The 25,705-nt window shown below is 42.5% G+C and overlaps 1 protein-coding gene across 6 annotated transcripts in view; it reads left to right on the forward strand.

The window, feature by feature from the left end:
* Nucleotides 1-25,705, forward strand: part of LOC138737169 (uncharacterized) — a 65,137-nt gene that overhangs the window by 11,712 nt on the left and 27,720 nt on the right. For 4 of the 6 annotated variants that reach the window (XR_011340805.1, XR_011340806.1, XM_069887763.1 and 1 more), the window contains exon 2: nt 16,360-16,498. The exons of 1 other annotated variant lie outside the window; for it this stretch is intronic. The gene's annotated coding sequence lies outside the window, so the exon portion shown is untranslated. Of the gene's footprint in view, nt 1-16,359; nt 16,499-18,558; nt 18,687-25,705 lie in introns of all 6 variants that reach the window. One more of the 6 variants, XM_069887764.1, reaches the window with a different exon arrangement.

Genomic DNA, 25,705 nt, shown 5'->3' on the forward strand with positions numbered 1-25,705 from the left:
TAACTGCAGGAAAGATATCAATCAGATTGAAAGAGTTCAGAGATGATTTACCAGGAAGTTTCCAGGACTTGAAGAACTGAGTATCTGACCATAAGATGTAGGAACAGAGGTAAGCCTTTCTCCCACTTTTCCCCACACTCCTGCCTTCTTGGCATAACCTTTGATACCCTGATGATTAAGTTATCCATCAATCTTTGCCTTTAATGCACCCAACATCCAGCTTTCACAGCTGCCTGTGGTAGCAAATTCCAGAGGGTCACCACTCTCTACCTAAAGAAATTCCTCCGCATCTCTGTCTTAAATGGGTGCCCTTCAATCCTGAAGCTGTCTTGTCCTAGACTACCATGGAAAACCACCTTGCCACATCCACTCTGTCCTGGCCTTTCAACAGATCAAAGTGCTGCTGTGTGATTTCCCCTTCATTCTTCTGAACTCCATGGAGTACAGTCCAAAAGCCATCAAACATTCCTTGCATGCCAATCCTTCCATTCTTCACATCACCCTTGTGAACCTTCCCTGAACCTGCTCGATGGCCAGCACATACTTTCTTAAGTAAGGACCCTAAAACTGTAGTAATCCAAGTGAGGCCAGTGCCTTATAAATCCACAACATCTCATCCCTGCTCTTGTATCTAATTCCTCATGATATTATCTCAATATTGCATTTGCCTTCTTCAGCTCCGACTCAACCTTGAGGTAATGTTTAGGGTGTCCTGCATGAGGACTGCTCTATTTATCACCCTTTTCAATCCTGTTCCTGAAGAGCCCCCGGTTAAGTCCTTAATCTTACACATATAAATTTGCCCTAATGACTGCCTATCATCCCTCACTATCCTGGTGTACAATGTATCTACTTGTGGATCTTCTGCCCCATTCAATGCCCTCTCATTGTGGATTCCATCCCCCTCCCCCACAGCTCTATCAAACCTGCCAGGATATGTCCCTCTCCCATTTTGTTGCAACCCGTCCTGTTTGTACACATCATAAGAAATCCCAGTGATTCTCGAATCTGAAACCCGACCCCCTGCCCTGAATCTGACCATGACGTTCTGGTTTAATATCAGCTGGGAAACTTTTTGTCATATTACAAGGAAATAATTGTGCAGACTCAATACCTCACTGCTGATACCCTTTGGGATATAGTCAAGCAGGAGTGAGGATTAAGGAAAGGAACAGGCCCTTTGGCCCATCTAGTCTGTGCCAAAGTATTGTTCTGCTAATCCTCTCAACCTGTTTCTGATCTATAGACCTGTGCAACACTCCCATTAATGTAGCTATCCAATTTTTTCTTAAATGTAAAAGTTGAGGCCACATTCCCCATTTCTGTTCCACATTATCACCACTCACTGAGTGAAGAAATTCACCCAATAGTTTCCTTAAACCAGTGGCTTTCAAATTCTTCCCCCTAATCTCACACTTCATCTTAAGTAATCCCCATGCCATTGGTGCTCAAAGATTAATAAGGGATTGTATAAGGTTGTATGTGGTGGAACATTAAAGTTCTAAAACCTCTACTTTTTGTCGTTCCTTATTGACTCGTGATGTGCATGGTTTCAGGTCTCCAAAGGAAGTGGGACAATGACAGATTTTCTCAAGCAAAATATTGGGTCTAGAACAGTGGTTCAAAACCTTCCCTTCCCATTCACATCCCACCTTAAACAATCCCTTACTAATCACAGAGCACCGATGGCATAGGGATTACTTAATGTGGATTGTGAGTTTAGGGCACACATGTCAAACTCTGGCCCATTTGGCCCGCAAGATCATTTCAAAAATGTATTAGAGGTGGCCCGACCTGCAGCGAGAGCTGATGCTGTTTTTTGGTAATGTCACCCCCACCCCCACCATCCTCCCCTTTCATTGCACATCCTTCCCCATTGTAACACAAGAAATTATAACACGAGAAGTCTGTCGATGTCATCAGCCGGCAAGCCAGTTGGAAGGCTCCCCGCACAACCAGTCACTTCTCCCACCTGTCGAGCGGTGCGGCGGATGGGCGAGCGCCTGTGATTGCCTGTCAGTGCGACGGGCATGGCAGGCTGTGCACGGCCCCCGGGCAGCACGAGCCCCGCACGACTGGCACCGGACGGCCCTTCCACAGCGCGAGCGCACTTCTCCCAGTTGCCACGGCCTTCAGCGCTTGCACCCGCGTGGACCCCAGGGACGGCTGGTTCGGCCCTGCATGTGAAGAGAGAGATGGTGGCTGTCCGCAAAGGCTGATCGGCAGCGCGCTGGGCCTGAGTGGGTGGGTAAGCAGGAGTGGGCAGAGGGTGTAGGTGAGGAGTAATGGGCAGGGGAAGTTATGGTGGTGCGAGGGGCAGTTAGAGGGAGGGATGAGTAGAAGGAGGGGTGGATAGGGAAGAGGTAAAAGGGGAGGGGTAGGGCGAGTAGGGGAGGGGTGATTAGAGGGTGAGAGACGGGTAGAGGGAGGAACAGGTTGAGGGGAGAGGCAGTAGAGTGGCGTGTATAGGATGGAGTGAGGGGTGAGTAAAGGTTGGGTAAAGGACTGGTCAGGTAGAGGGATGGTGGGTCAAGGGTGAATAGAGGCCTAGAGCCTGAGGAGTGAGCAGGAAATGCTGAGTCCTGATGCAGGCCAAAATGGACACAGCCTGTGAATACTGACTACATCTCCACAGGGACCAAATAGGTTTCCCTCAGGTCAAGCAAAGGGTGAACTTGAGCTACCTACTCCTAACCTGTAACATTATCCTCTTAAAGTTATATCCTAAAGTTTAAGAAGAGAAAACATGCAGATGTTGTTGAAATTTTCAATAAATATTTAGTTCGGCCCTCGACTTAGTCCAAGTTTTTAATTTTGGCCCTCCGTGAATTTGAGTTTGACACCCCTGGTTTAGGGGAGCAGTTTAAAAACCATTGCCTAAAATATTTTACCTTTCACCCTTAACCAATTTACTTCTGTTCTGGATTCATCTAAACGCAGTGGAAATAACCTGTTTGCATTCATTCCATCTGCACCCCTCATAAAGTTGTATAGATGAATGTGAAAACTTTCAGTAAGGTAATTTCCGAACAAAGGAACCTGAGGGAATGAGCAGGTCCGAAAACATCCATGGAGATAAATAATCAGTCAATGTTTCTGGACGGGATCCTTTATCAAGACTAGAGTAGGGGATTTCAATAAAAGGGGGAAAGGTAGTGGGTGAGAAGGGGAGAGGTGATAGGGTACTGGGCAGAAGGAGGGAGAGGGGCAGAGACCCAGGATACAAGGTTTATACGTCCATAGGTGGGGTCTGTTGGTCTGAGTAGGATCGCTCAGTCTCCAGTCACTTTAATTCGGTCTCCATTCTCACAAACATGTCTGACCTTGGCCTCATCCAATGCCAGGGTGAGACTAAACGTAAACTTCAGGAAATCATCTTAATTTTTCATGCAATTGCACAAACAGAATTTTCTCCAGCTTTTTTCTTCCCTTCTGGGTCCTGTTTCTCTCTTTCCATCTCTCCTTTACCTCCTCCCATTGTCACTTTTCCCCAGCTGCACTGCTCCCCTCCCTGACCTGTCTCTCCACCTCCCCCACCTTCTTCCAGAACACTCTTACCTCTCCGGCTCTCCCCACACAACCCCTTTTCTCCCCCTGTACAGACTTCTTATCTCCCTTCTCCACTGCAGTCAGGATGAAGGGTCCTGACCTGAGACCCTGACTGATCCCTTCTCTCCATGGCTGTTGTCTGACCCACTGAGTCCCGCCAGCTTCTCGCTATTCACCCAGCATTCCAGCATCTGCAGTGTTTGTGTTTCTCCAGAGTTCTTCCTGGACTGTGGAGTTCTGATCCACAACACAGGACAACGTACCAATGCAGGATGGTCAGAAAAATTTTAAACTGTGGACAAATTTGAACAAGCTTTATCTACTTCCTGCAGCCCACCCACACCTCCTGAGTCCCAACAGTACTTACATCGTGCTCAGTGATATTCAAGAGCGGATTACAAATCGTGTACTTGCACACGTCTGCAACAGAAACACCTTCTGTTTCTTCTGCAAACTGCAGCCCGACCAGGACAAGGAGAATTAAACAGAGTCTCAGCATCTTGGGCTCTGCTCCGTTGACTGTTGGATGCATCTAGTGAGTCCCAACACCTTCGGGTGGATCTGGTGTTTGAGCAGCGAGATCAAACCTCTTTATATTGTTTTATGGAGGTGATTTTGAATGGAGCAGCTGGAGAATGAAGTCATCTCAAACATTATGCAAATGTTGTTTTGTTCCAAGCTTATGCAAAATAATGGGATGGTGAAACCTTGGGAGCAGTGACTCTGAGGAAGCCTCAGTACCCATGGAGTCAGGCTCCACATGAATCCAGCTCTCTCCATGATGCTGAGATTTTCCAGTGGGGAAGAGTCAGGAGACCCTTGTTCCCAGTGATAAAATACACCCTCCCTCCCAAAGTACTATTCTCCTTGTTAGTGTGAAAACCCCCTCCTTCTGGCTGTTGTACTCGTCACGTTAGTTTAAGGAGGGAGGAGGAGCAGGAGGAGGAGGGTATCCTGACCGTCGAGTATGCTCCACCATTCAATGAGACCATGGCTGATGGTCCACTTCCATGCCTGTTCTCCAGGACTCCTAATAACCTGACAGCAGTTTCTGTGTCTTTATTGTTCATCTTTACAAGGAGCAAAAAGAAAATGATGCATATTTTTTTCCAAAGTGACATCCTAGTTTCATGTCAAGGGCTTTTGGCACACTGGGCTTGATAAATCCAAGCATTGTGGACAGGAGAGCAGCAGACACCTTTTCTGTGTGTACTCTATGTAATATAGGAGTCGCGATGTGATGTTGAAGTTGTAGAAGACTTTAATGAGGCCACATTTGGAGAATTGTCTACAGGAAAGATATCTATTATGTTGAAGGAGTGCAGAGAAAATTTACTAGGCTGTTGGCAGATAGGAAGATCGAGTTTCAGGGATTGGATCAGGACGTTATTCCCTGGAGCATCAGAGACTGGGGGGATGTGGTGGTACACCACTGGCCTACTGCAGGGGGCAACCTCTATACATGCCAAGGAGCATGGGGACAAGACAACATCTGCTTGGATGTCAATCAGCCGACCTGTATGGACCAAGCCCTACCTGGTTGGGTGTCAATCACACTCCAGGATATAAGCCTAAGCCGGCCCTTTGAAGAAACTCTCAGAGTTTACAGCATCTCTCCTCACAGCTGGCTCTGTGGAAGTTTATGTCGAATAAAGACTCTTCTACAATTTTCTGGTTCTGTGTGTTTTCTTCAGTCCGACAGCACACCACAGGGGCAGATTTGATTGAGAGACACAAAATTATTCAGGGTTTGGATAGGGTAAATGCACGCAGGATTTGTCCACTGAGGTTGGGTGAGATAAGAATGAGATGCCATGAGTTGATTGCGAAAGGTCAGGTGGATCATGGGAACATTAGGGGAAACCATCTTCACTCAGAGGGTGGTGAGAATGTTCTGCCACCAGGAAAAGGGGACGCTGGTTTACTTTTGACATTTCAGATAAATTTGGACAAATACATGATGGGAGGGATATGGACCTGACCCGGTCATTCAGATGCAGCTGGACTCAACACAGAGAGTAAACTGAACATGTCCCTCACAGGGACAGAACCAACAGCATTTGCATCAGGTATCAGCCGTCTGTCACTTGGCGCTGAATGTTCCTGCCTGAGGACACTGGATTGAATAACTTTTCAAAATGAGGATGAAATATGTGTGACCTGAAAGAGGGTGAGATCACTTCTCTAGAAATTGGTCTGAACAATTTGGCAGGTCTTCTTCTGCTTTGCATCTCATCTTTCCACATTGAAAACCCCATGTACCTGCAGGAACAGTAGACATGCTAAATATGTCTCCTGTCTGAATTTCAAACAAATTTAGCTGGAAGGCAGAGAGCAGCCAGGCTCTAAAAACCCATGTCCAATGAAACTGTGTGAGTTAAAGACCAGCCCAGCAACGGCCTTCTTTTTCTGCAATGTGACATCTCCATTATCTCCGCACGTTTACCTGGAGTGTTTTGTCCAAGGAGGTTGGAGTCAGACGAACTCCTGGTTTCCTCGTTCCTGTCACTTCCCACACTTTGACTCACTCCTGCATCAGAGAATTCACAGAAAGTGGAGAATTAAATTTCATGTAACTCTGTGATCCTTTCCTTCAGCCCCTGGGGGGACGCAGGGTAGGGAGGGGGCTGTGTCTACACTGGAAGTGCTGGCATTCATTTGGAAGTTCTACAGGAGTGAAGAAGAGTCTGTGTTAAGTTGCAGAAAATGTGACTGAAAGGATGCACAGGCAAAGGGGAGCTGCTGGTTCTCCAGCTTGCATTGACCTTGTTACGACAGTTTAATAAGGAACCAACGAAGAGGTTGGAGTGGAGGGTGAGGGTGGGAATGGAGCCGTGTTAATTACCCATTCACATACCCTGACCATCTTTAGAATAGAAATTGCCCCGCCCCATCAAAATACTGAAAATTCTGTCAAGTGCCTTAATGACAGACGCCGTTGAGACATCAGGGCAAGGTATCGCGAAGGGAAACCTTGAATATTCATCAATTACAGTAAGGAAAAATATATGTTTGTTGTTAGAAGGTAACGGCCCTTCATAATTTAACCTGATCCTCTCAAAAGCTTGGGTTGCCTTGATGAGAGGGCCTCCGGAGCTTTAAAGTATTGCGGTTTGCATTCTCTGCAAACTGGACAGCTTATGTCATTTTTCTGACTTCTTCAAGGGAGCTATTAAGCAATCGGCAATTACTGAAGAAATTCGGCCTACCTTGCAATCGTTGCCTCTGGAGTTGGTTTCAATGCAGCCCTGGCCTCAGCGTCAATCCACCGGCGGAGTCTATTCCACACCGGTGCCGACTATGCATGCCGCTACGCAAGATGGAGCCGGTGACCAACGTCAATCTCCTTCAGATCAAGAAGATCAACTGCTTCATGCCTGCATGCTACGTTTGAAAAGGCCCAGGCTGTGGGGGGACCAGACTTCCCTCAGTCCAGTGACCCTCGACTGGCAGGGGGAGGGGTGTTCACACCCATTGTCGGGTCGAGTCGACCCCCGTATCGATGGAGGAGAAGGGGGACATCGCTGGATTGGAAGAAGAAAGGGAGCAACCTATGGAAGAAGTGACAGTTGTATTCAAGGGTAGGACTGTGATGAGGCAGAATTTTAGCCTTAAGTCTGATCCATGTCATTCAAATTCTGCTTTATCTGTTTATCTAAGCAAGTGGAGAATTTGGCTGTGCAAATGATCCAAGGGTTTTCAGTTCTGAAGGAACAATTGGCTGAAATGAAGGGTGAAAGGTCTTCTATTAAAATGGATGTGACAAAGTGCTTGAAAGCAGTGGATAAGTTTGAAGATAAATGTACGAAAAGTGAAGATGCATTCATTGATTGTAAAGATGATTTGAACCAGTGTAAAGAACGGAGAGGACAAACAGAGGAATCGTTTACTGGTTGGGAGATTCAGAATAGTGACTTGGTGAAGAGATTGATGTTTTGGAAAATCAGAGTCCCAGGAATAATGTTAAGATTGTTGGACTTCCGGAAGATTCTGTAAGTCCGGACGGACCCAGATCAATGCTTTCAGAAGTGGATTCCTGAAGTTTTGGGAACAGCTTATTTCCTGAATGGTTTGGAATTAGACAGAGCTCATCAAGCAATAAGAAAGAAACCACTTCCAGGTCAAGCTCCACTTTCTGTTCTGATTCAACGTTTGTGCTACCAGGAGAGAATTGATTTTAAGACTTGCTGTGCAGAATGTTGGAAGTAATCAGGGTCTTTTATTTGTTAAGGATAATTGTCTTTTTTTAATGCTGATTTGAGTCAAGCTGTAAGTAAACGTCGGAAAGAATTTAATTCAGCTCAAGCTGTTTTGTGGAAGAGGGGTTATAAGTTTGCTTTTTGTTATCCTGGTGTGTTAAAAGTTTTTGATGGAGATTATCAAATTTGTTTTTTAATGATGATGTTGAAGCTCTCACTTTTGCTAATTCTTTACCTGTTAATAAGCAGGGGCAAGGTCAGGACAATTTCCCTCAACAGCTCGTTTTGGTTCTGAGAGGGAAGAATGGGAAGTGAGAGATGGAATCTCAACAGTTGATTGATATTGGAATGGATGATGATCAAGTTCATCGAGATTTGGAAGAAGCTTACCGTACTTGAACTGACTCTATTTTATTTTTGTTTGTTCTGTTCAGGTGGGGGTGTTTTCACTACCAATTATTCCAAAGTCGTCAGCCACTTTGTGACATTTGTCCCTCCCATATAATTGGTGGGGGCGGGAGTAATACTATTAAATTTTTGTAGTATTTTTTCTGTTTTTTTTTCTTTTTTATGGTTTGTTTTGTTTTGTTATTTTTTTGAGGCGATCTCTAAACTCATTTGTAATAGAGCCATGGGGAGTTGCTTTGCCACTTAAGTGGGAAGTATATGGGATTTTTATGGCTAATTTAAATTTTGCTACTTTTAATGTTAATGGACTTAATAATCCAATTAAGAGAAAGTGGGCATTAGCTTATATTAAAAAGTTGAGTGTAGATATTGCTTTTTTTACAAGAGTCACATTTGACTGAAAGGGAACATCAGAAGCTAAAAAGAAAGTGGTTGGGACAAGTTATAGAATCTTGTTTTCATTCTAAAGCAAAAGATAGCACTATTTTAATTCATAAGAAGTTATCTTTTCATTTTATTTCTCCAGCTTTGATTTTCCAATGAATCAATCTTCTTCAATAAATCCCTTCTTTGAATCCCCCAATCTACAAAAGAACCTTCCACTTTTTCCATTTTTTTTCTTCATTGCATCCCACCTGATTTTGACATTCAGAAAAGGATGTTTCTATTTTTTAAAAATTATCTTGTACAATTTCAACAGATTTTATACATCTGTTAATATCACTCTTCACTAGAGTCATTTTTTGCTTCACAGTTGAGATTTCATCTCACAAAATATTCATTTTTGTTTTCACCTCCATAAATCCTTGGGTCATTTGAGTTGACATTTGCTTTGACATATTACTCATTTAGGAAGCAATCCCTTCCAAAACAGTGAACACTGAGTCCAATCCAGATTTCTTGACCACTTTTTGAGCTCTACCTTCTTTAACTGCAGGCTCCTCCTCCTGGGCAAATTCCAATAAGATAAGTTCCTCTTTTCCTTCAGCCACCATAGGTCCTTTGACTGCATAGCTGCGGGTTTGGACCAGGATGCCAGTGCTCGGGTTCCCCCACAGCCAAACCTTCTCCAAAAGTTCACGGTCCGGGATGCGCCGCGCATGCCTGACAGAACTGCTGGACGTGCAGGAGCATCCTCCGACGCCACACTGCATGTCCCCGAGCCACCCAGCAATGTCGTGGGCTCACGGGCCCCTTTGTTGGTTGGGCCGCCCGTGCACACTGCTTCACATGCACGCTGGTCGGCCACGAATGAACTCAACAGATTGCCGCTGCCATCTTGCGACTGCAGGATCGGCACCGGGGTCATGTTTTACGGGCCAGAGTCCTCTGAGGCTTGGAGGCCCCCAACAATGACTCCGTGGATTCAGCTGTACAGGTTGGCCTCAAGTTATCTACACTTTTATATTGTGATTTCTTCTGAAGTTGAGTTTTAGATTTCTTCACATTAGTAGCCATGGTGAATCACTGTTAGTCATAAAAGAGTAAATATAATTTTTAGCCACTTTTATACTTTTAAAAATCAGGTATTTAATAATCCAGCTGGGGAAAGGTGGAACACATGTCTTTCTTCTACACTATCTTGCGAAACCACACCCCCCCCCCCCAAGAAGTTATCTTTTAAATTGGATTCTGTTTTTGAAGCCATTGGTAGGCTTTTGATTGTAAATTGTAATTTTTTTTCTGGATCTTGGACATGAATGAATGTTTATGACCCTAATATTGATGATGAGTGATTTAGGGTATATTTTTTTTTCAATTTAAATCAAACATAATCACAGAGCACGTGTCTTAAACCTCCAAACTTATCATAAATAATGGATATGAGACCTCTACCAAAAAGTTGCAAACTAAAAAGAAATCAATAATGTTGGTATCAGGTGCCCTCGGAATTGAATAAAATGTCTGATTTCAAAATATCTGAAAAAAAATGTATTTGGTAAGTTGAAATTGTTCAGAAATCTGTTCAAATAACATGAAACTGCTATCAATAACAAGATCTTTGAAATGTTCAATGCCCAATCTGCTCTTCCATAAATTTCACAAAGTCTTTCTCTGATATTCAAGTCAAATTGAAACACCAATGTCTTTTTTATTTGAGGGAGGCCGGGAGAATCATGGATAATTCCACAGGGGTGTGATCTGAGTTTACTTTATTCTGATAATGACAAAAATGGATCAATGGGATCAATTGATTATCAATGAGAAAACAGTCAATTCAAGAAAAAGTGTGATGAAAGCCTAAAAAGAAAGGATACTCTCTTCTACCTGGATGAAGAAAACACCAAATATCGGAGATCCCATAATCTGATCAGAAAGAATGAATTAATGAGTTAGATTTACTCATTGGGACAGGGTTAGGGGACCAGGAAGGATCTAACTAGCAATTAAAATCCCCACCCAGAACCAGAGAGGAGAAACTCAAATTTGGTAGAAAAGAAAAAAATGTTCAAACAAACCCTATATCATCGACAATCGGGACATTAACATTAGCAAAAACTACCATTTTATTACCTAATTTCCCCCAAACAATAATATAGCCATCATTTGTAGCAGATACAACATTATGATGGACAAAGAGAGTATTTTGAATAATAAGGATTGCCACACCTTTGGGTTTAGCCTGAACTGAAGAAGAAAATGCTGCCCCCTCTACCTTGTCGTAAGACGAGAATTATCGTAATTACAAATATGTGTTTCTTCTAAAAATGTAACTGTGCCTTTACGTTGATTCATATGAGAAAATATTTACTTCCTTTTAACCAAATGATTCAACCCTTTTACATTCTGACTAAGGAAATTAATAAAATTATCCATATTTTTAAGTTAATTAACACAATTATTAGACAATCATACTTAATGCAATTAATATCCAAACTCATGGTGTTCGCCGTGTGGCTAAAAATTAACAGTAATAAAGCCATAACAACCTTTAGAAAATAACCTCCCTCCCTTAAGCAAAACAGCTGCTGAAGACACCAACAACAAGTCAAACAAAACAATCTGTTGGAGTTTTAATCTCAACCTCTATTACATAGAACATAAAACAATATAGCACAGTACAGGCCCTTCAGACTTTGATGTTGTGACGAACCATTTCTTCCTTTCTAAAATATTTCTAAATCCTCCCTACCCCATTAACCCTCTATTTTTCTTTCATCCATGTGTCTGTCTAAGAGTCTCTTAAATGCCCCCAATGTTTCAGCCTCAACTACCATCTCCTGGCAAAGCATTGCAGGCACCTGCAACTCTCTGTATAAAGAAATACTTATCCCTGATGTCTCCCCTAAACTTCCCTCCTTTTACTTTGTGCAGATGCCCTCTGGTTTTTGCTGATACTGCCCTGGGGAGAAAGGTGCTGGCTGTCCATCCCATCTATGCCTCTCATAACCTTGAGACTGCTATTAAGCCCTTCTATGCTCCAAAGTGATATGCCCAAGCTCTCATAAGACTTGTTTCCCAATCCAGACAGCATCCTGGTAAATCTCCTCTCCACTCTCTCCATAGTTCCACATCCTTCCTATAATGAGGTGACCAGGACTGAACATAATATTCTAAATGTGGTCTTACCAGAGACTTGTAGAGTTTTAACATGACCTCACTACTCCTGACCTCAATCCTCCTATGAATGAATCCCAGGATCCCACAGGCCTTCTTAACTATCCTATCTTATTTATGTAACTAGAGTTAGTACTTTTAAACAGAACATAATTTTGCTAAATCTTCTCGCATATTATGAATAAAGATTCTTTAGAATTTCTCATACAAGTCTAAGAAAAATATAATAAAGTATCCATTTTTACTGAGAGAAAATAAATGTATAATTTTCAACATTCTTCACTTCGAATGCAATAGCTCAATTTTTAATACAAAAAAATGCTTACACAACTGAAACCAAAGTGATTTTTTTACCATTAAAATGTTGCCAAAGCAATGTATTGTCCCAACAAATGTTATATAACGAGTATTAGATGCCTTAAAAGTAATAATAGATAATTAGTTGCAGACACCAAGTAGAGATTCACACTGGGCTCGATGTGGTGGGGAGACCATCTATGTAATTCTGAGCCTCTTCACCTGAAGGCAGCCACTTCTTATAACCACTGGAAAGTGTAATGCAGAGGTGCATCGGATATAACAAGGAGGGTCTGGAGCCACGTTTATACTATTCCAACATTGCATCTCTATATTCAGCACGCTCCTTCAAAACTTCAGGACAGTTAGTCCCCACCATGACTACCAGCCCCCTCACATCTCCATCTGGCACACAAAACTCAAAACGGTCAACCAGTTTACCTATCTCGGCTGCACCATTTCATCAGATGCAAGGATCGACAATGAGATAGACAACAGACTCGCCAAGGCAAATAGCGCCTTTGGAAGACTACACAAAAGAGTCTGGAAAAACAACCAACTGAAAAAACTCACAAAGATAAGCGTATACAGAGCCGTTGTCATACCCACACTCCTGTTCGGCTCCGAATCATGGGTCCTCTACCGGCACCACCTACGGCTCCTAGAACGCTTCCACCAGCGTTGTCTCCGCTCCATCCTCAACATCCATTGGAGCGCTTTCATCCCTAACGTCGAAGTACTCGAGATGGCAGAGGTCGACAGCATCGAGTCCACGCTGCTGAAGATCCAGCTGCGCTGGATGGGTCACGTCTCCAGAATGGAGGACCATCGCCTTCCCAAGATCGTGTTATATGGCGAGCTCTCCACTGGCCACCGTGACAGAGGTGCACCAAAGAAAAGGTACAAGGACTGCCTAAAGAAATCTCTTGGTGCCTGCCACATTGACCACCGCCAGTGGGCTGATAACGCCTCAAACCGTGCATCTTGGCGCCTCACAGTTTGGCGGGCAGCAACCTCCTTTGAAGAAGACCGCAGAGCCCACCTCACTGACAAAAGGCAAAGGAGGAAAAACCCAACACCCAACCCCAACCAACCAATTTTCCCCTGCAACCGCTGCAACCGTGTCTGCCTGTCCCGCATCGGACTGGCCAGCCACAAACGAGCCTGCAGCTGACGTGGACTTTTTACCCCCTCCATAAATCTTCGTCCGCGAAGCCAAGCAAAAGAGATCTTGATCCACTGACCATGCTATTCAAGATTCCCTGTACGACGAGCTTCACGAATCAGATGATCCTTAGTTTGATTGTATTGCAGCCGTATAATGACTGTACGTTGTCTCTGCTCTGAAAACAGCTTGGGCATTAGTGAGCGACGTGCTCTATCAATCTCTGACGAAGATGGGGGAAGCTCCTTTCCAAAATTGGCACAGAGAAACCCTGAAAAGAATTGTGTAAGTTGCCTACTTTCAGTCGCTTCAGCCAAGCCCAGACTACATAAATTTTGTTGTCTCTTCCTGCCTTCCAGGTCAACCACTTGCACCATTAGCTTCAAATTACTGTCACTTAGTTTGGAGCACGTTTCTTCTCATCCATCAACACGCTCGGTCAAATTGTTCAGATAAGCTCAGGAGATGATAAACATTCACCGTGTTCCTGGGTTAAACACTGGACTTCAAGTTTAGGACCATTCTGATTTAAATGGGTTTAAAAGTCGCCGGATAACAACTGTCTGTGCTGTTCCAGTAGATCAGAAATAGCCTTCAGGGTTAGATTAGCTGGCACTTCTTCATTCTTCCCAGATTTTCCACTTCCTGTGGCAATTCTAAAGCAACTGTGAGTAAAGGAGAGGAAAGGCGTCCAATAAGAAGCACTTTGGTCTTAAAATAAAGAACCAAATAGGTAGAAAAGGTGAAAGTAGGTAGGAGCTTCTAACTATTGGTGTTAGACCCTGCTGCAGCCGACCGGATGTCCAGTATCTTTTGAACTGTGGCGGGGAAACTGGAGTCCCTGTGGAAAATCCACACAGACACAGAGAGAATGTACAAACTCCTAACAGACGCCACGGGATTCGATCCTGGGTCCCTATCGGTGGTGCTGTAACAACATTGTGTGAACTGTGCCTCCAATGTGTTAGCATTGATGAGAGGGGTGGGGGGGGGGGGGTCAACAGGAGGTTCATGAGAATGATCCCCTGAATCTAATATGAGGAGCGTATTGATTCTCTGGGACTGTACTCAAGTGAGTTTGGACAGAGTGGACACAGAGATTATGTTTCCTATGGTCTGGGCATCTGAGGTCAGAGGGCACAACCTCGGTATACCAAAACATCCCTTTAGAGCAGAAATGATGAGGAATTTCTTTACCCAGAGGATTGTGAATCTGTGGAATTCATTGCTCCAGACAACTGTGGACACTGAGTGATTGAGTCGTGGAGAGATCCTTAATTAGGAAGGGAATCTAGTGTGACAGGGAGAAGACAGGAGAATGAAGTTGAAAAAGATAGTACAGGTATATCCACCATGATAGAATGGCAGGCAGACTCGATGGGCCAAACAGCCTGATTCCATTATAGAATGGAACTCGGTACAATCTTATCTTGCCCACATTAACTTTGCATACATGTTCATGCTCTTATTCCAAACAGCCTGATGATGGACCAAACAACCTGATTCTGCTCTAATAAGTTATAGAATGGAACTCAGTACATTCTTACCTTGGCCACATTAACATTGCATACCTGTTCATGCTCTTGGGACAAACAGCCAGATTCTGATGGGCCAAACAGCCTGATTCTGCTCTAAAGAGTTATAGAATGGAACTCGGTACAATCTTACCTTGCCCACATTAACTTTGCATACCTGTTCATGCTCTTTCTGAAAATTGACTCCGTTGACATCACCATAGCTGAATTTAATTTTGGAAGAACAATTTTTTTTTAAAGTACCACTGCCCGAGTTTAGACTTATTGACGAAGTTTATGCTTGTCTCTATCTCCTCTGTCTTTTCCTTATGTTTGCCCAGCCTTGACCCCCAGATGACTGAAAAATGCTTCCTTTATTCCATTGGTCGTGGGGGTTAGTGAAGTCATGGAGGAATACGGGATTATGAGGGTCATTATTAGGGTGAACAACAGCAGAGTCTTCCCAGGGTGACAGTTGTAAAAATCACAGGGCATCTGGTGGAGGAAAGTTTAAAGGAGTTTTTATTAACTCACCCCTAACACCTCCCCTAAACTTTCCTCCCCTCGCTTTTGTTAGCCCAGGAGAAAGATTAAATGTCTCAAATCAATTCTATCTCAGATTATAATGCACCCAAAGATTGTTCCACCACTCTCTGCAGAATGGAGTTCCAAAGACACCCAACTCTCTAGGAGAAGAAAGTCTTCCTTCTGTGTTAAATGAGTTCTCCTTAATTTTGAGACAATGCCATCTGCTTCTGGCCATCCCAATGAAAGGAAGCAGTTCAATTTCCTTCTACTGATGCGGTTTGACCTCCTGATTACAGAGCAGGTTCCAGATCTTTATCCTCTTGCACCTTTCAGCATGTGTCATGAATAATTTCCTCAGAAACTGCCCTACTTCAATATGAACCAATGCCTCTACATTCTCCAAAGACTCAGGATACCTGGCGTGTCTCCCCTCTTCCTCAGAACTTTCTGGAAGTGTACCATTGAGGGGGATTACTTAAAGTGGTGTATGAGCGTATAAAAAAAGTTGAGAACCACAGAGTTACGGGAAAAAGGCAGGAGAATGGGGCTGAAAGGAAAGACACATCTGCCATGATGTGAATGGCAGAGCAGACTCGATGGGGCAAATGGCATAATAAGTCTTATGATCATCTGTCACTGAGAGGAGAATCTGGGGGAACTGGGGGGAAGGTGGGGAGAACAAATACAGCATTAGCCATCTTGGGTATCTAACTATCAGCATGAAGTCAGTGGGCTGTTTCAAGGCTTTAACGACCACTTAACAAGGTCTAGCAGGTGTCAGCAGGGAATTGCAACGTGGCAGCCATGACTCTGTTCCAAGAAGTGCTCCCACTTTGAGGAAGTTTGGCTTCCTTAAATAGCAGATGGACAAACATTGATGGTCTGCGTTTTTTGAGGAGACCAGGGGAACCGCTCCTCGAAAATAATGTCATAGGACCTGAAAATGCAGACAAAATGTGTCATAATATCCCAGCGAGGAGGTGTAGAGGGAAAAAATTTGGCAAGAAAAATGTTTTTCTTATTTAACAGCACGGCTGCAATATTGAACGTGCGGGAGATAATTTGCATATTTGTTAACTTAGTCATCAATGTGATTACAGCTTCAACAGAGGGGATATTTCTTCTGCTCTTCTTCCCATAGATGGCGCAATTGATCACTTTGAGTGATGATGAGACTATTGTCATGCACTTTGGACACATGCACCCAAATTCGACTTGTTCCAGCTGAGTAGGTCCTTTATGAGAGAAAACGTCAGTCAAGAACATAAAATTAAAACGAGGTAATAAATTGAAAAATCATATTCACGCACAGCATTGCAGTGAAGGGGAGGCGAGTGAGGAATGCAGAGGAACAGAGAGATCTTGGAATAATAGTTCATCGTTCTTTGAAGGTGGATTCTCATGTGGATAGGGTGGTGAAGAAGCCTTTATAAATCAAAGCATAGAATATAGGAGTTGGGAAGTGATGTTGAGATGTTCAAGGCGTTGGTGAGGCCAAATTTGGAATATTGTGTGCAGTTCTGGTCCCCAAATTATAGGAAGGATGTCAATAAGGTAGAGAGGGTGTAGAGAAGATTCACTAAAATGTTGCCTGGATTGCAGTATTTAGAATAGGGAGAAAGATTGAGTAGACTGGGTCTTTATTCATTGGAGCGTAGAAGGTCGAGGGGGGGATTTGATAGAGGGATTTAAAATTATGAGGGGGATAGATAGGCTCTTCCCCTTGAGGGTAGGTAAGATTGGAATGAGGGGCCATAAGTTAAGGGTTAGGGGGCAAAAATTTAGAAGTAACATGAGGGGAAACTTCTTCACTCAGAGAGTGGTGGCCGACTGGAATGAACTTCCGGAAGAGGTGGTTGTAACAGGGTCAGTTTTGTCATTTAAGAGAAGGTTGGATGAGTGCATGGATGTGAGGGAATTATGGACGGGGAGCAGGTACATGGGACTAATGGAGTTCACTTAAATCGGTGCTGACCAGAGGGGCCGAGATGGCCTGTTTCCGTACTGTAATTGTTATATGGTTATTTCAGAATGCATGAGGGAAAGGAGTGGCATTACAAAAGTCCAGACAAGTGATGTCAGAGCAGTATGTTGGCCCTTTCATGCAGTTGAAAAGCCCAAGGGTAAAGGCGGAGATTCCTCACCCTTGCCTCGAGGGTCCTATCTCCGTCAATGTGCCGTGGCCTGCTCCCAGGAGCCTCCTTGGGAGAAGGGTCTGTGGCAGAGCGCGCTCAGCATGGATGTCAAACGCTTCAAGTGGCTGGCTGGCGGTGGGTCGCGATGATGTCGCCCAGACTGATACTTAGGGGCAGCGATTTTAAGACACCTATACTGTGACCGATCGCACTCAGAGACTTGAGAGGAGCAGAAACACACCCTTAATAGCTTATTATCAATGGCCGGTTGACACAATAGTCCTCAGGTGCATCTGAGGTAAGGTGGAAAAACCAAGGTTTATATTGGGGTAGATGAGGGTGGGCCTGGGGACTACACACAGACAGTGAATTACTGTTCACTGCATTCACCCCTTCCTTCAGAATGGAACCTGTGGGTGAAAACAGAGACTATACATTCAAAACAGTAACAATTTACAAATATTTAGAAGTTGAGTCTGTCAGGTGGTCTCATTATTACGGGTGAGCGCTTCAGTACTGGAGGACTTTGGGCTTCTGGGACCCCCTGTGGTGTTGGGTTACTGGTTCTCAAGGGATCTCGTTCTGGTTGTGGAGTGGATTGACCCACTTCCCACGTTGAGTCATCCAGAACCCTGGGTGGGGTACTTTGTGGTTCCTGGCTTGTTTGAAATCCTGCAGGTGCCAGGACTCTGATCGATGTGGTATCCTCTCTGCCATTAGGGTATGCCACATAGGCATATGCTGGGTTGGCGGGCAACAGGTGCACCCTATCGATCAGGGGGTCTGTTATACTCAGGCCCTGATGCCATTAGACAAGTCAGGAGGGTGGTCTTTGACATGGATTTCATCTGGAAAGTGAACATTAGTTCATGAGGAGTTATGTTAGTTGCATTGCAGAGAAGTGACCTTATAGAGTGAACCGCCTGGGTAGGACTTCTTGCCATATGAGTCTGGAAGGCCTTTAGATGGGGAGCCAATATCAATGCCTACCATATTGTTGTGTTTTTCTTTGCAACTTGTCCGTCCCCCAGGCGTTGTAGCTAGTTGTCCTGTTTGAAGCAATACCTCTTACGAGAAAGAACTGGCGTAGCACTTCGCTCATAAATGATGAGCCCTGGTCACTATAGATATAGCTGTGATATCTGAACAGGGTGAACATAGAGTGCAAGGCCCTGATATCCGTGCTGGTGGTCATGTTTGGACAGGGGATGGCGAACAGAAAACATGAATACTGGTCGATGATGTTAACAAACTACATGTTTCCATTGGTGGAATGGAGGGGACCCTTGAAATCAACACTGAGTCGTTCAAAGGAGCGGGATGCCTTTATCAGGTGTGCTTTGTCAGATAGAAGTGTGGATTTCACTACATGCAGACCTGGCCGGATCAAATATTGTCAACGGTGTAGGGCAGTTTGCGCGCCTTGATGAAATGATCCATGTGAGTGATGCCTGGGTGGCAAAAAAGTTCATTATGCAGTGTCCGCAACTGGCCAGTGAGTGCAGAGGTACAGCTTCCTCATTACAGACCATCTGGAGGTACATCGAGAGTACCTGGCCTGAATGCTGTCATAATTATAGGTGGAGCGTTCGAGCCTCCAACTAGCAAACTTATCATTCTTTATTTTACCTCTTTTTGCATTATTAAACATGAATGCCACTGATCGCTGGTCAGTGAATAGTGTAAATTTTCTGCCGGCCAGGTAATGCCTGCAGTGCCTGATGGTCTCTACAATGGCTTGAGCCTCTTTATCCACTGATGGGTTCTGAAGATTGTGGCCTTGTAGGGTGTGAGGAAAAAAAGGCAACTGGTCTGCCCACCTGGGTAAGGGTAGTGGCCAGAGCGATGTCAAAAGCATTGCTTTCCACATGGAAGGCTGCATCGTTGTCCACCATCAGCATGGTGGACTTTGTGATGTAGATCTGAACGTAGTCGAAAATGGCCTGAATTTCAGCCGATAATGGGAAGGAGGTGGAATTTAAAAAGAGGCGGACATTATCCACATAGTGAGGGACCCACTGGGCCTAGTAATAAAAGTAGCCCAGGCACCTCCTTCAGGCCTTCATGGTCTTTGGGATCCGGAGATCTTTTTGTTTGGAAAATTTTATTTATGTAAAAAATTGTTAATAGAAAAACACTATACAATCCAATATAAGTAATTTTATATAATTGGATATAAAGAATAAAATTAAAAAATAAACACAGAAAGTAAAACAAGAAAAAGAAATGCCCCTCCCACCCTCCCACCCCATCAGCCAGCTCTCTTAAGGAGAGCTAAAGAAAGGAAAAATTTATAATACATCAAGGTACATCTAAATGCATATATTCCAAATACGGTAACAACTTATTGACAAATAAAGAATAATTATCATGCAAATTATAAGTATTTTTTCTGTAACAATACAAGCTTTCAATTCATTATCGCATCCCGTTATATTAATCACTGTGTTATCCTTCCATGTCTTTGCTACACATTTTTGAGCTACAGACAGTACTGAATGTACAAATGCAATTTGAAATTGATCCAGCCCTAATCCCTTTAAAGGAACCATGTAACCCATTAAAAAAATAGATGGACCCAATGATAACTTAATGTTATATATTTTTTCCAAAATTAACCTAATTTCTCCCCAAAATGATTGTACATAAACACAAGACCAAACAGCATTTTAAAAAGTTCCAGTACATCAACCACATCTAAAGCAGGAATCCGAGTTAGTAAAACCATATCTTTTCAATTTCACTGGAGTTAAATATAACTGATGTAAAAAATTATAATTAACCATTCCATACCATACATTCGTCAATTTAGTTACACTGTTGTAACACATATCTGCCCAATAATCTTCAGGAAAAACAAAGGCTAAATTATTTTCCCATTTAATCTTAGACTTCTCCCATTCCAGTTTATCCATGTTGTCTTGTAACACTTAATATATAACAGAAATATAACCTTCTTTTGGTATAGAAGAAATCAAAGATTCAAATTCTGTCAATACAGGTAAAATCATCTCTCTACCATACATATCTTTCACCAAAGCTCATAGTTGATAATAAACCAACAAAGAATTTTCAGTAATATCAAAATGTTCCCTCAATTGATAAAAGGAAAGAAAATGTCCTTCTACAAAACAATCCTGCAATGTCTTTATACCCTTATAATCATAATGCTTTAAGTAATTATTAAATATTGAAAAAGGAATAAGCTGATTATTATATAGTGGGGTTAAAATTGACAATTTACCTTTTGATCCTAAAATCTTATTTCTTTTAGTCCACACCTTTAATAGATGCTTTAATATTAGCATATTATATTCCTGCAACAAATTTATATTCCATCAATATATAAATTGATGCAGCTCAATTTCAGAAATGCAAGCTGTCTCAACGTTTGCCCATCTTGGGGATTGGTCCAAATCCATCAATCTACTAATACATTTCAACTGGGCTGCTTCATAATAATTGTGAAAATGAGGAAATTGAAGCCCACTTAACGCATGCTTCCAAGTAAGTTTATATAATGCTACCTGCGATAATTTACCTTTCCATAAAAATTCTCTCATGGCTTTATTTAAACCCTGAATGGCTTTATTTAAATCCTGAATGGCTTTATTTAAATCCTGAAATAATCCCTTTGAAGGAGAACACGGTATTGATTGAAATAAATATTGAATTCTAGCAAAAAATATTCATCTCAATTCAATTAACTCGACCAATTAAAGATAATGGGAGATCTTTCCATTTAATTAAATCTGCTGTAATCTTTTTTAGTAAAGGAACATAATTTAACTTTTTTAAAGATTGATAATCAGCATTTTCAATTATTATTAAATATTTAATTTTATCAGATCATTTCATTGTTATAATATCTTTATATTCTGAATAATCTCCTTCTCCAATTGGCAAAATTTCACTCTTATCTCAATTAACCTTACATCCAGATAATGTTCCATATTGTAATAAACATTCCTGCAGATGCGGCAATAATCATTCTGGGTCTGTCAAATATATTAAAACATTACCTGCAAATAGGTTAATCTTATGCTCTTCATCCTTAACTCTCATTCCTGTTATCTGTTCATTCTGTCTTATTGTTTGTGCTAACGATTCAATAGCCAATGCAAACAAGGCTGGTTACAATAGACACCCTTGTCGAGTCGAACGTGTCAGTTTCAACAGTAATGTAACTTGACCATTTGTCACCACCCTGGCAATTGGGCTTGTATATAAAGCATTAACCCAACCAATGAAAAAAGGGACAAATTTAAACTTCTCCAACACCTTAAATAAAAATTCCCATTCAACCCTGTCAAAGGCTGTTTCCACGATAAGCGGATGGTTGGGCTGCTGTCAATATGTATTGTCCAACGTAATCAATCAAAGGATATTATCTGATGCATTTCCATACTTAATAAAACCTGTTTGATCAATTTGTATCAATTTAGGTAAATGCTTGGTAAGTCGATTTGATAACATTTTTGCTATAATTTTATAGTCTACATCCAGTAGAGAAATAGGTCTATAGAAAGACTCTTTCAACGGATCTCGATCTTTTTTCTGAATTACAGTAATTAAAGCACTGGAGCAAGATTCCGGTAACTCACACTCATCAGTTACTTGTTGTAATACATCCTCAAACACAGAGGATAAATCTTCAATAAAAATTTATAAAATTCCACAGAAAATCCATCATTCCCCGGTGACTATCCATTTGGCATCTCCTGTATAACTTACTTAATCTCAAATTCTGTAAACGGAACTTCCAATTCCACAACATCTTCCTCCTTTAATGTTGTTAATGTTAATTTGGATAAATAACATTCAAAGGAACCTTTATCCTGTTTCCACTCAGAAGTATATATTTTTTGATAAAATGAATAAAACTGGTCGTTAATTTTCTGAGCTTTATAGTTAACTATTGAATTCTTTTTAACAGCATTAATAATCCGTGAAACCTGTTCCATCTTTAACTTCCGTGCAAATACCTTATGTGCTCTCTCACCCAACTCATACTAATGCTGCTTAGATCGATTAATTAAATGCTCAAATTGATAAGTTTGCAATATGTTATAAGATTAGTTTCAGATTAGCCAAAACGACTTTTTTATCTTCCATCACATCTTTCTGAAATTCCTTCTCCAATTCGGCAATTTGCTTCTCCAGTTCTAAACTCTCTGCCACACACTGTTTCTTAACTTTACTCCTATACAGTCAATCACTAGCCTGGAGGTTTCTCCCCCTTTCCCAACTACCACCCGAGTTCTCCAGGGGCTGTTGCTGGCTCAGTGATAATTTCTTTAAGCAGCCGCTGTGTCTCAGCTCTGATAAATTCCTGGCCCCCACATTGGATCGCCTGGTCATTGTAGCTATTCGCTTGCAATCGGGGATCCGGTTCAGAAACAGTGAGGGGGTGGGGGTGGTGGAGATCAATACTTAGGTTGGAGATACCACATGTGATGTCCAGCTTTTGGGATTTTCCGTTCCTCACCGTGATTGGAGGAAGTGTGCTCGAGTACTCCATGGTCACACTTTTAAGTTAACACAGGAAGTCCAGGCCCTGCAACACAGGAACACACAAATCCTTCAGAACATACAAACAGAACTTTAAAAATGCCCACCTTTCACATTTATATGTACTATACAGTACCCCCTGGATCGTCACAGAGTTCCAATGCGATGCTAGGTAAATACGGTGGTGTATTGGATAAACTTTTAAGCTGTACAGCAGAGTGGTCATGGAGTTTATAAAGTTTTTAGTGGAACCAATGTCTACCAAGCAATCAGTGAAGTGTACATTTACTCTCACCTCCACTGTAAAATTATTCAATTGGTGAGGTCTTGCCTGATCCAGGACGACCGATACCAGTGCTCTGGGAACGACGTTGCTCCCATGTGGATCCGAAGCAGGACTACTGGCATCAACCACAAGGTGTGACAAGGTGGCTGCCATTGCTTTCCACAATGCTTTACTTCTGGTGACAGGTCTCACCACACAAAGCGCAGCAAGATGCTGGCGGCGAGCAGCATGGAGAGTCTGGGGTTGGCACTTTGGGAATCATGCATGCGTCGAACGCTGATTTGGGGCCAAACACGTGGTGACTCTCTCTGGGTTCCCCTTGGCCCAGCAGAACATCAACCAGTGCTCTCGCTTACTGTATCCTGAGCACACAGCGTCCTTCATGGGCAATCTGGCGCCGGGGTGCCACAGAAGTAGCATACCCTGTCATGTATGGCCACGGCAGTTGGTGCTGGGGCTGTGGGGGTCACCGGTGCCCCAATGTTCTGGTCTTCTGAAATGATGCCGCTTTTGCCCGTCAGGTCGTTGGGTCTGTTCGAGTGTTTTTGCCTGCTCCAGCGTTTTGGCCAAGTCTTTCTTTCTTTCTTTCTTTCTTTCTAGCAGTCAGTGCCTCCTGCCAAGAGGGTGTTCTGGATTTGTCCTCCTCTCTCACCCAGGCTGTGACTGGTTCAAAGTGGTAGTTCCTAGTCAGGGCCCACAGTTCAAGGACATAATTATCCAGCAATGCACCCAGGCATTGCTGATGTTGAGCAAGCCGATGTCTCATTAGCATGTTGTTCTAAGGCCTCATGTAACGGGCCTTTAAGCATTCTATGGCCGACTTGTATGTTGCACATTTCCTAATGACAGCAAATCCCTTGGGGACAACTTGAGAGAGAAGGGCAGATCTCTGGAGACTATTGGACTTGAAGACATCTTGCGTGGCTGTCACTTAAGACTGGAAGCAATTCAGCCAGTAGATTAATTCCTCCAGGGCCTCTGTGGACAGAGGGTGGACCTGGAGCATGCCTGGCTTCAACAGGGCTTCCATCCTGCTTCAAAATCAAGCTATTAGAATTTTAACACGACTGATTGCACTCACAGACTTGTGAGGAGCACCAACATATTTTTAATAGCTTACAATCAATGGCTGGTATTTACAATAGTCTTCAGGTGATTCTGAGATAAGGAGGGAAATCCAGGGTTTATATTGGGGTAGGTGAGGGTAGAGCCAAGGGAGGAACCAGCCATCTTAACACCAAGTATACAGTGAATTCCAGTTCACTGCATTGCAGAGAGCCTGGTGTGTATGAATGGCATTGGCTCAGCAGGTGTCGATACGGCCCCAGTCGCCTCCACCTCCATCAGCTCTGGAGGGTGTTATGAGGTGTCACTCAATATGAATGCGGTGCAGGCTGAGTCTTCTAAGGCGAAATTTATGTTTCCCTTCACGCTTGTATCCGGCCTCTGGCCTGGCATGAAATGGCCTTATGATTAGAGTATCAAGGAGAAGTTCAGGTTGTTAGAAAGAAACCATCTTTAACCTCGAGGTGCTGGTTTTCGGGCTTCTGCTTCTATGAAGATAGAAGAGGGTGTGACCAGGGTGAGAATCACTGCTCTCGACCGAATTGTTATTGAAATATTTTGCATGAGACAAATTGTCATTGGCACATTTCCTTTGGAGTTCTGAAACCGTGCACATAACGAGTCAATTAGGGATGATTAAAACAGCGGGTTTCAAATTTTTCTTTCCACCCACGTGAAATTTGATTGCCCTCTCTGAATGTCAAGGCACCTGAATGAGCAAAAGAAATTGATGAAGGAAGAGCAGCAGGTGTGGAGAATATGGATTTTAGTAAGACATTTGTCAAGGACCCCCATGGGAGGCTCGTTGAGAAAAACATGAGGCACGAAAATTAATTGAGATAAAAGTGAAATTATGTTGAGGGAAACTACACACAATGTAAAACAAATGTTCAATTTAAATGGTCAGATAATGGGATTAAGTATTTGGGTATTAAAAGTGATAAAAATTTGGATATTTTTAAAGTTGAATTCTTTATCATTATTTAATAAAGTTAAAGGGGATTTGAATAGATGGAAGTCTTTACTGTAAAGGTTTAAACCTTGTGTTTTTGATTTGTAGTTAATTTGAAGTCTATCTCTTTAAGAAGGAGTATTGTTTGTAGTGTTACCAAAGTGACTATGATGTAATATGTTGTAATATATGCACAGACCAAGAGCTTGCAGCTTATTCTTCGACGAACTATGAAGGAGACATGTGTGAGATCATTTTCTTTGCACTCGTCTTATTTTGTCTTCTATAGTTTTGTCTATTTCTTCTTATATCTGTTTAAAGTTGAATATCATTATATCATTATACAGTAAATGCCTTGTTTGTTCATTATTATGAAAGTCTTAATGCAAATTTACTAAAAAGGTTTATCCATTTTATCAATGACAAATCTACTTAAAGCTGCATTTACAAAATTTGGTTTATTGGATTAATAAGATAGTAATTCAAAATATTCTCCTCATGTTTCCTTGAAGATGACATTTTTTGAAATTGGGAAATA

The sequence above is a fragment of the Narcine bancroftii genome, chromosome 6, assembly GCF_036971445.1.
Source record: "Narcine bancroftii isolate sNarBan1 chromosome 6, sNarBan1.hap1, whole genome shotgun sequence".
Lineage (NCBI taxonomy): Eukaryota > Metazoa > Chordata > Chondrichthyes > Torpediniformes > Narcinidae > Narcine > Narcine bancroftii.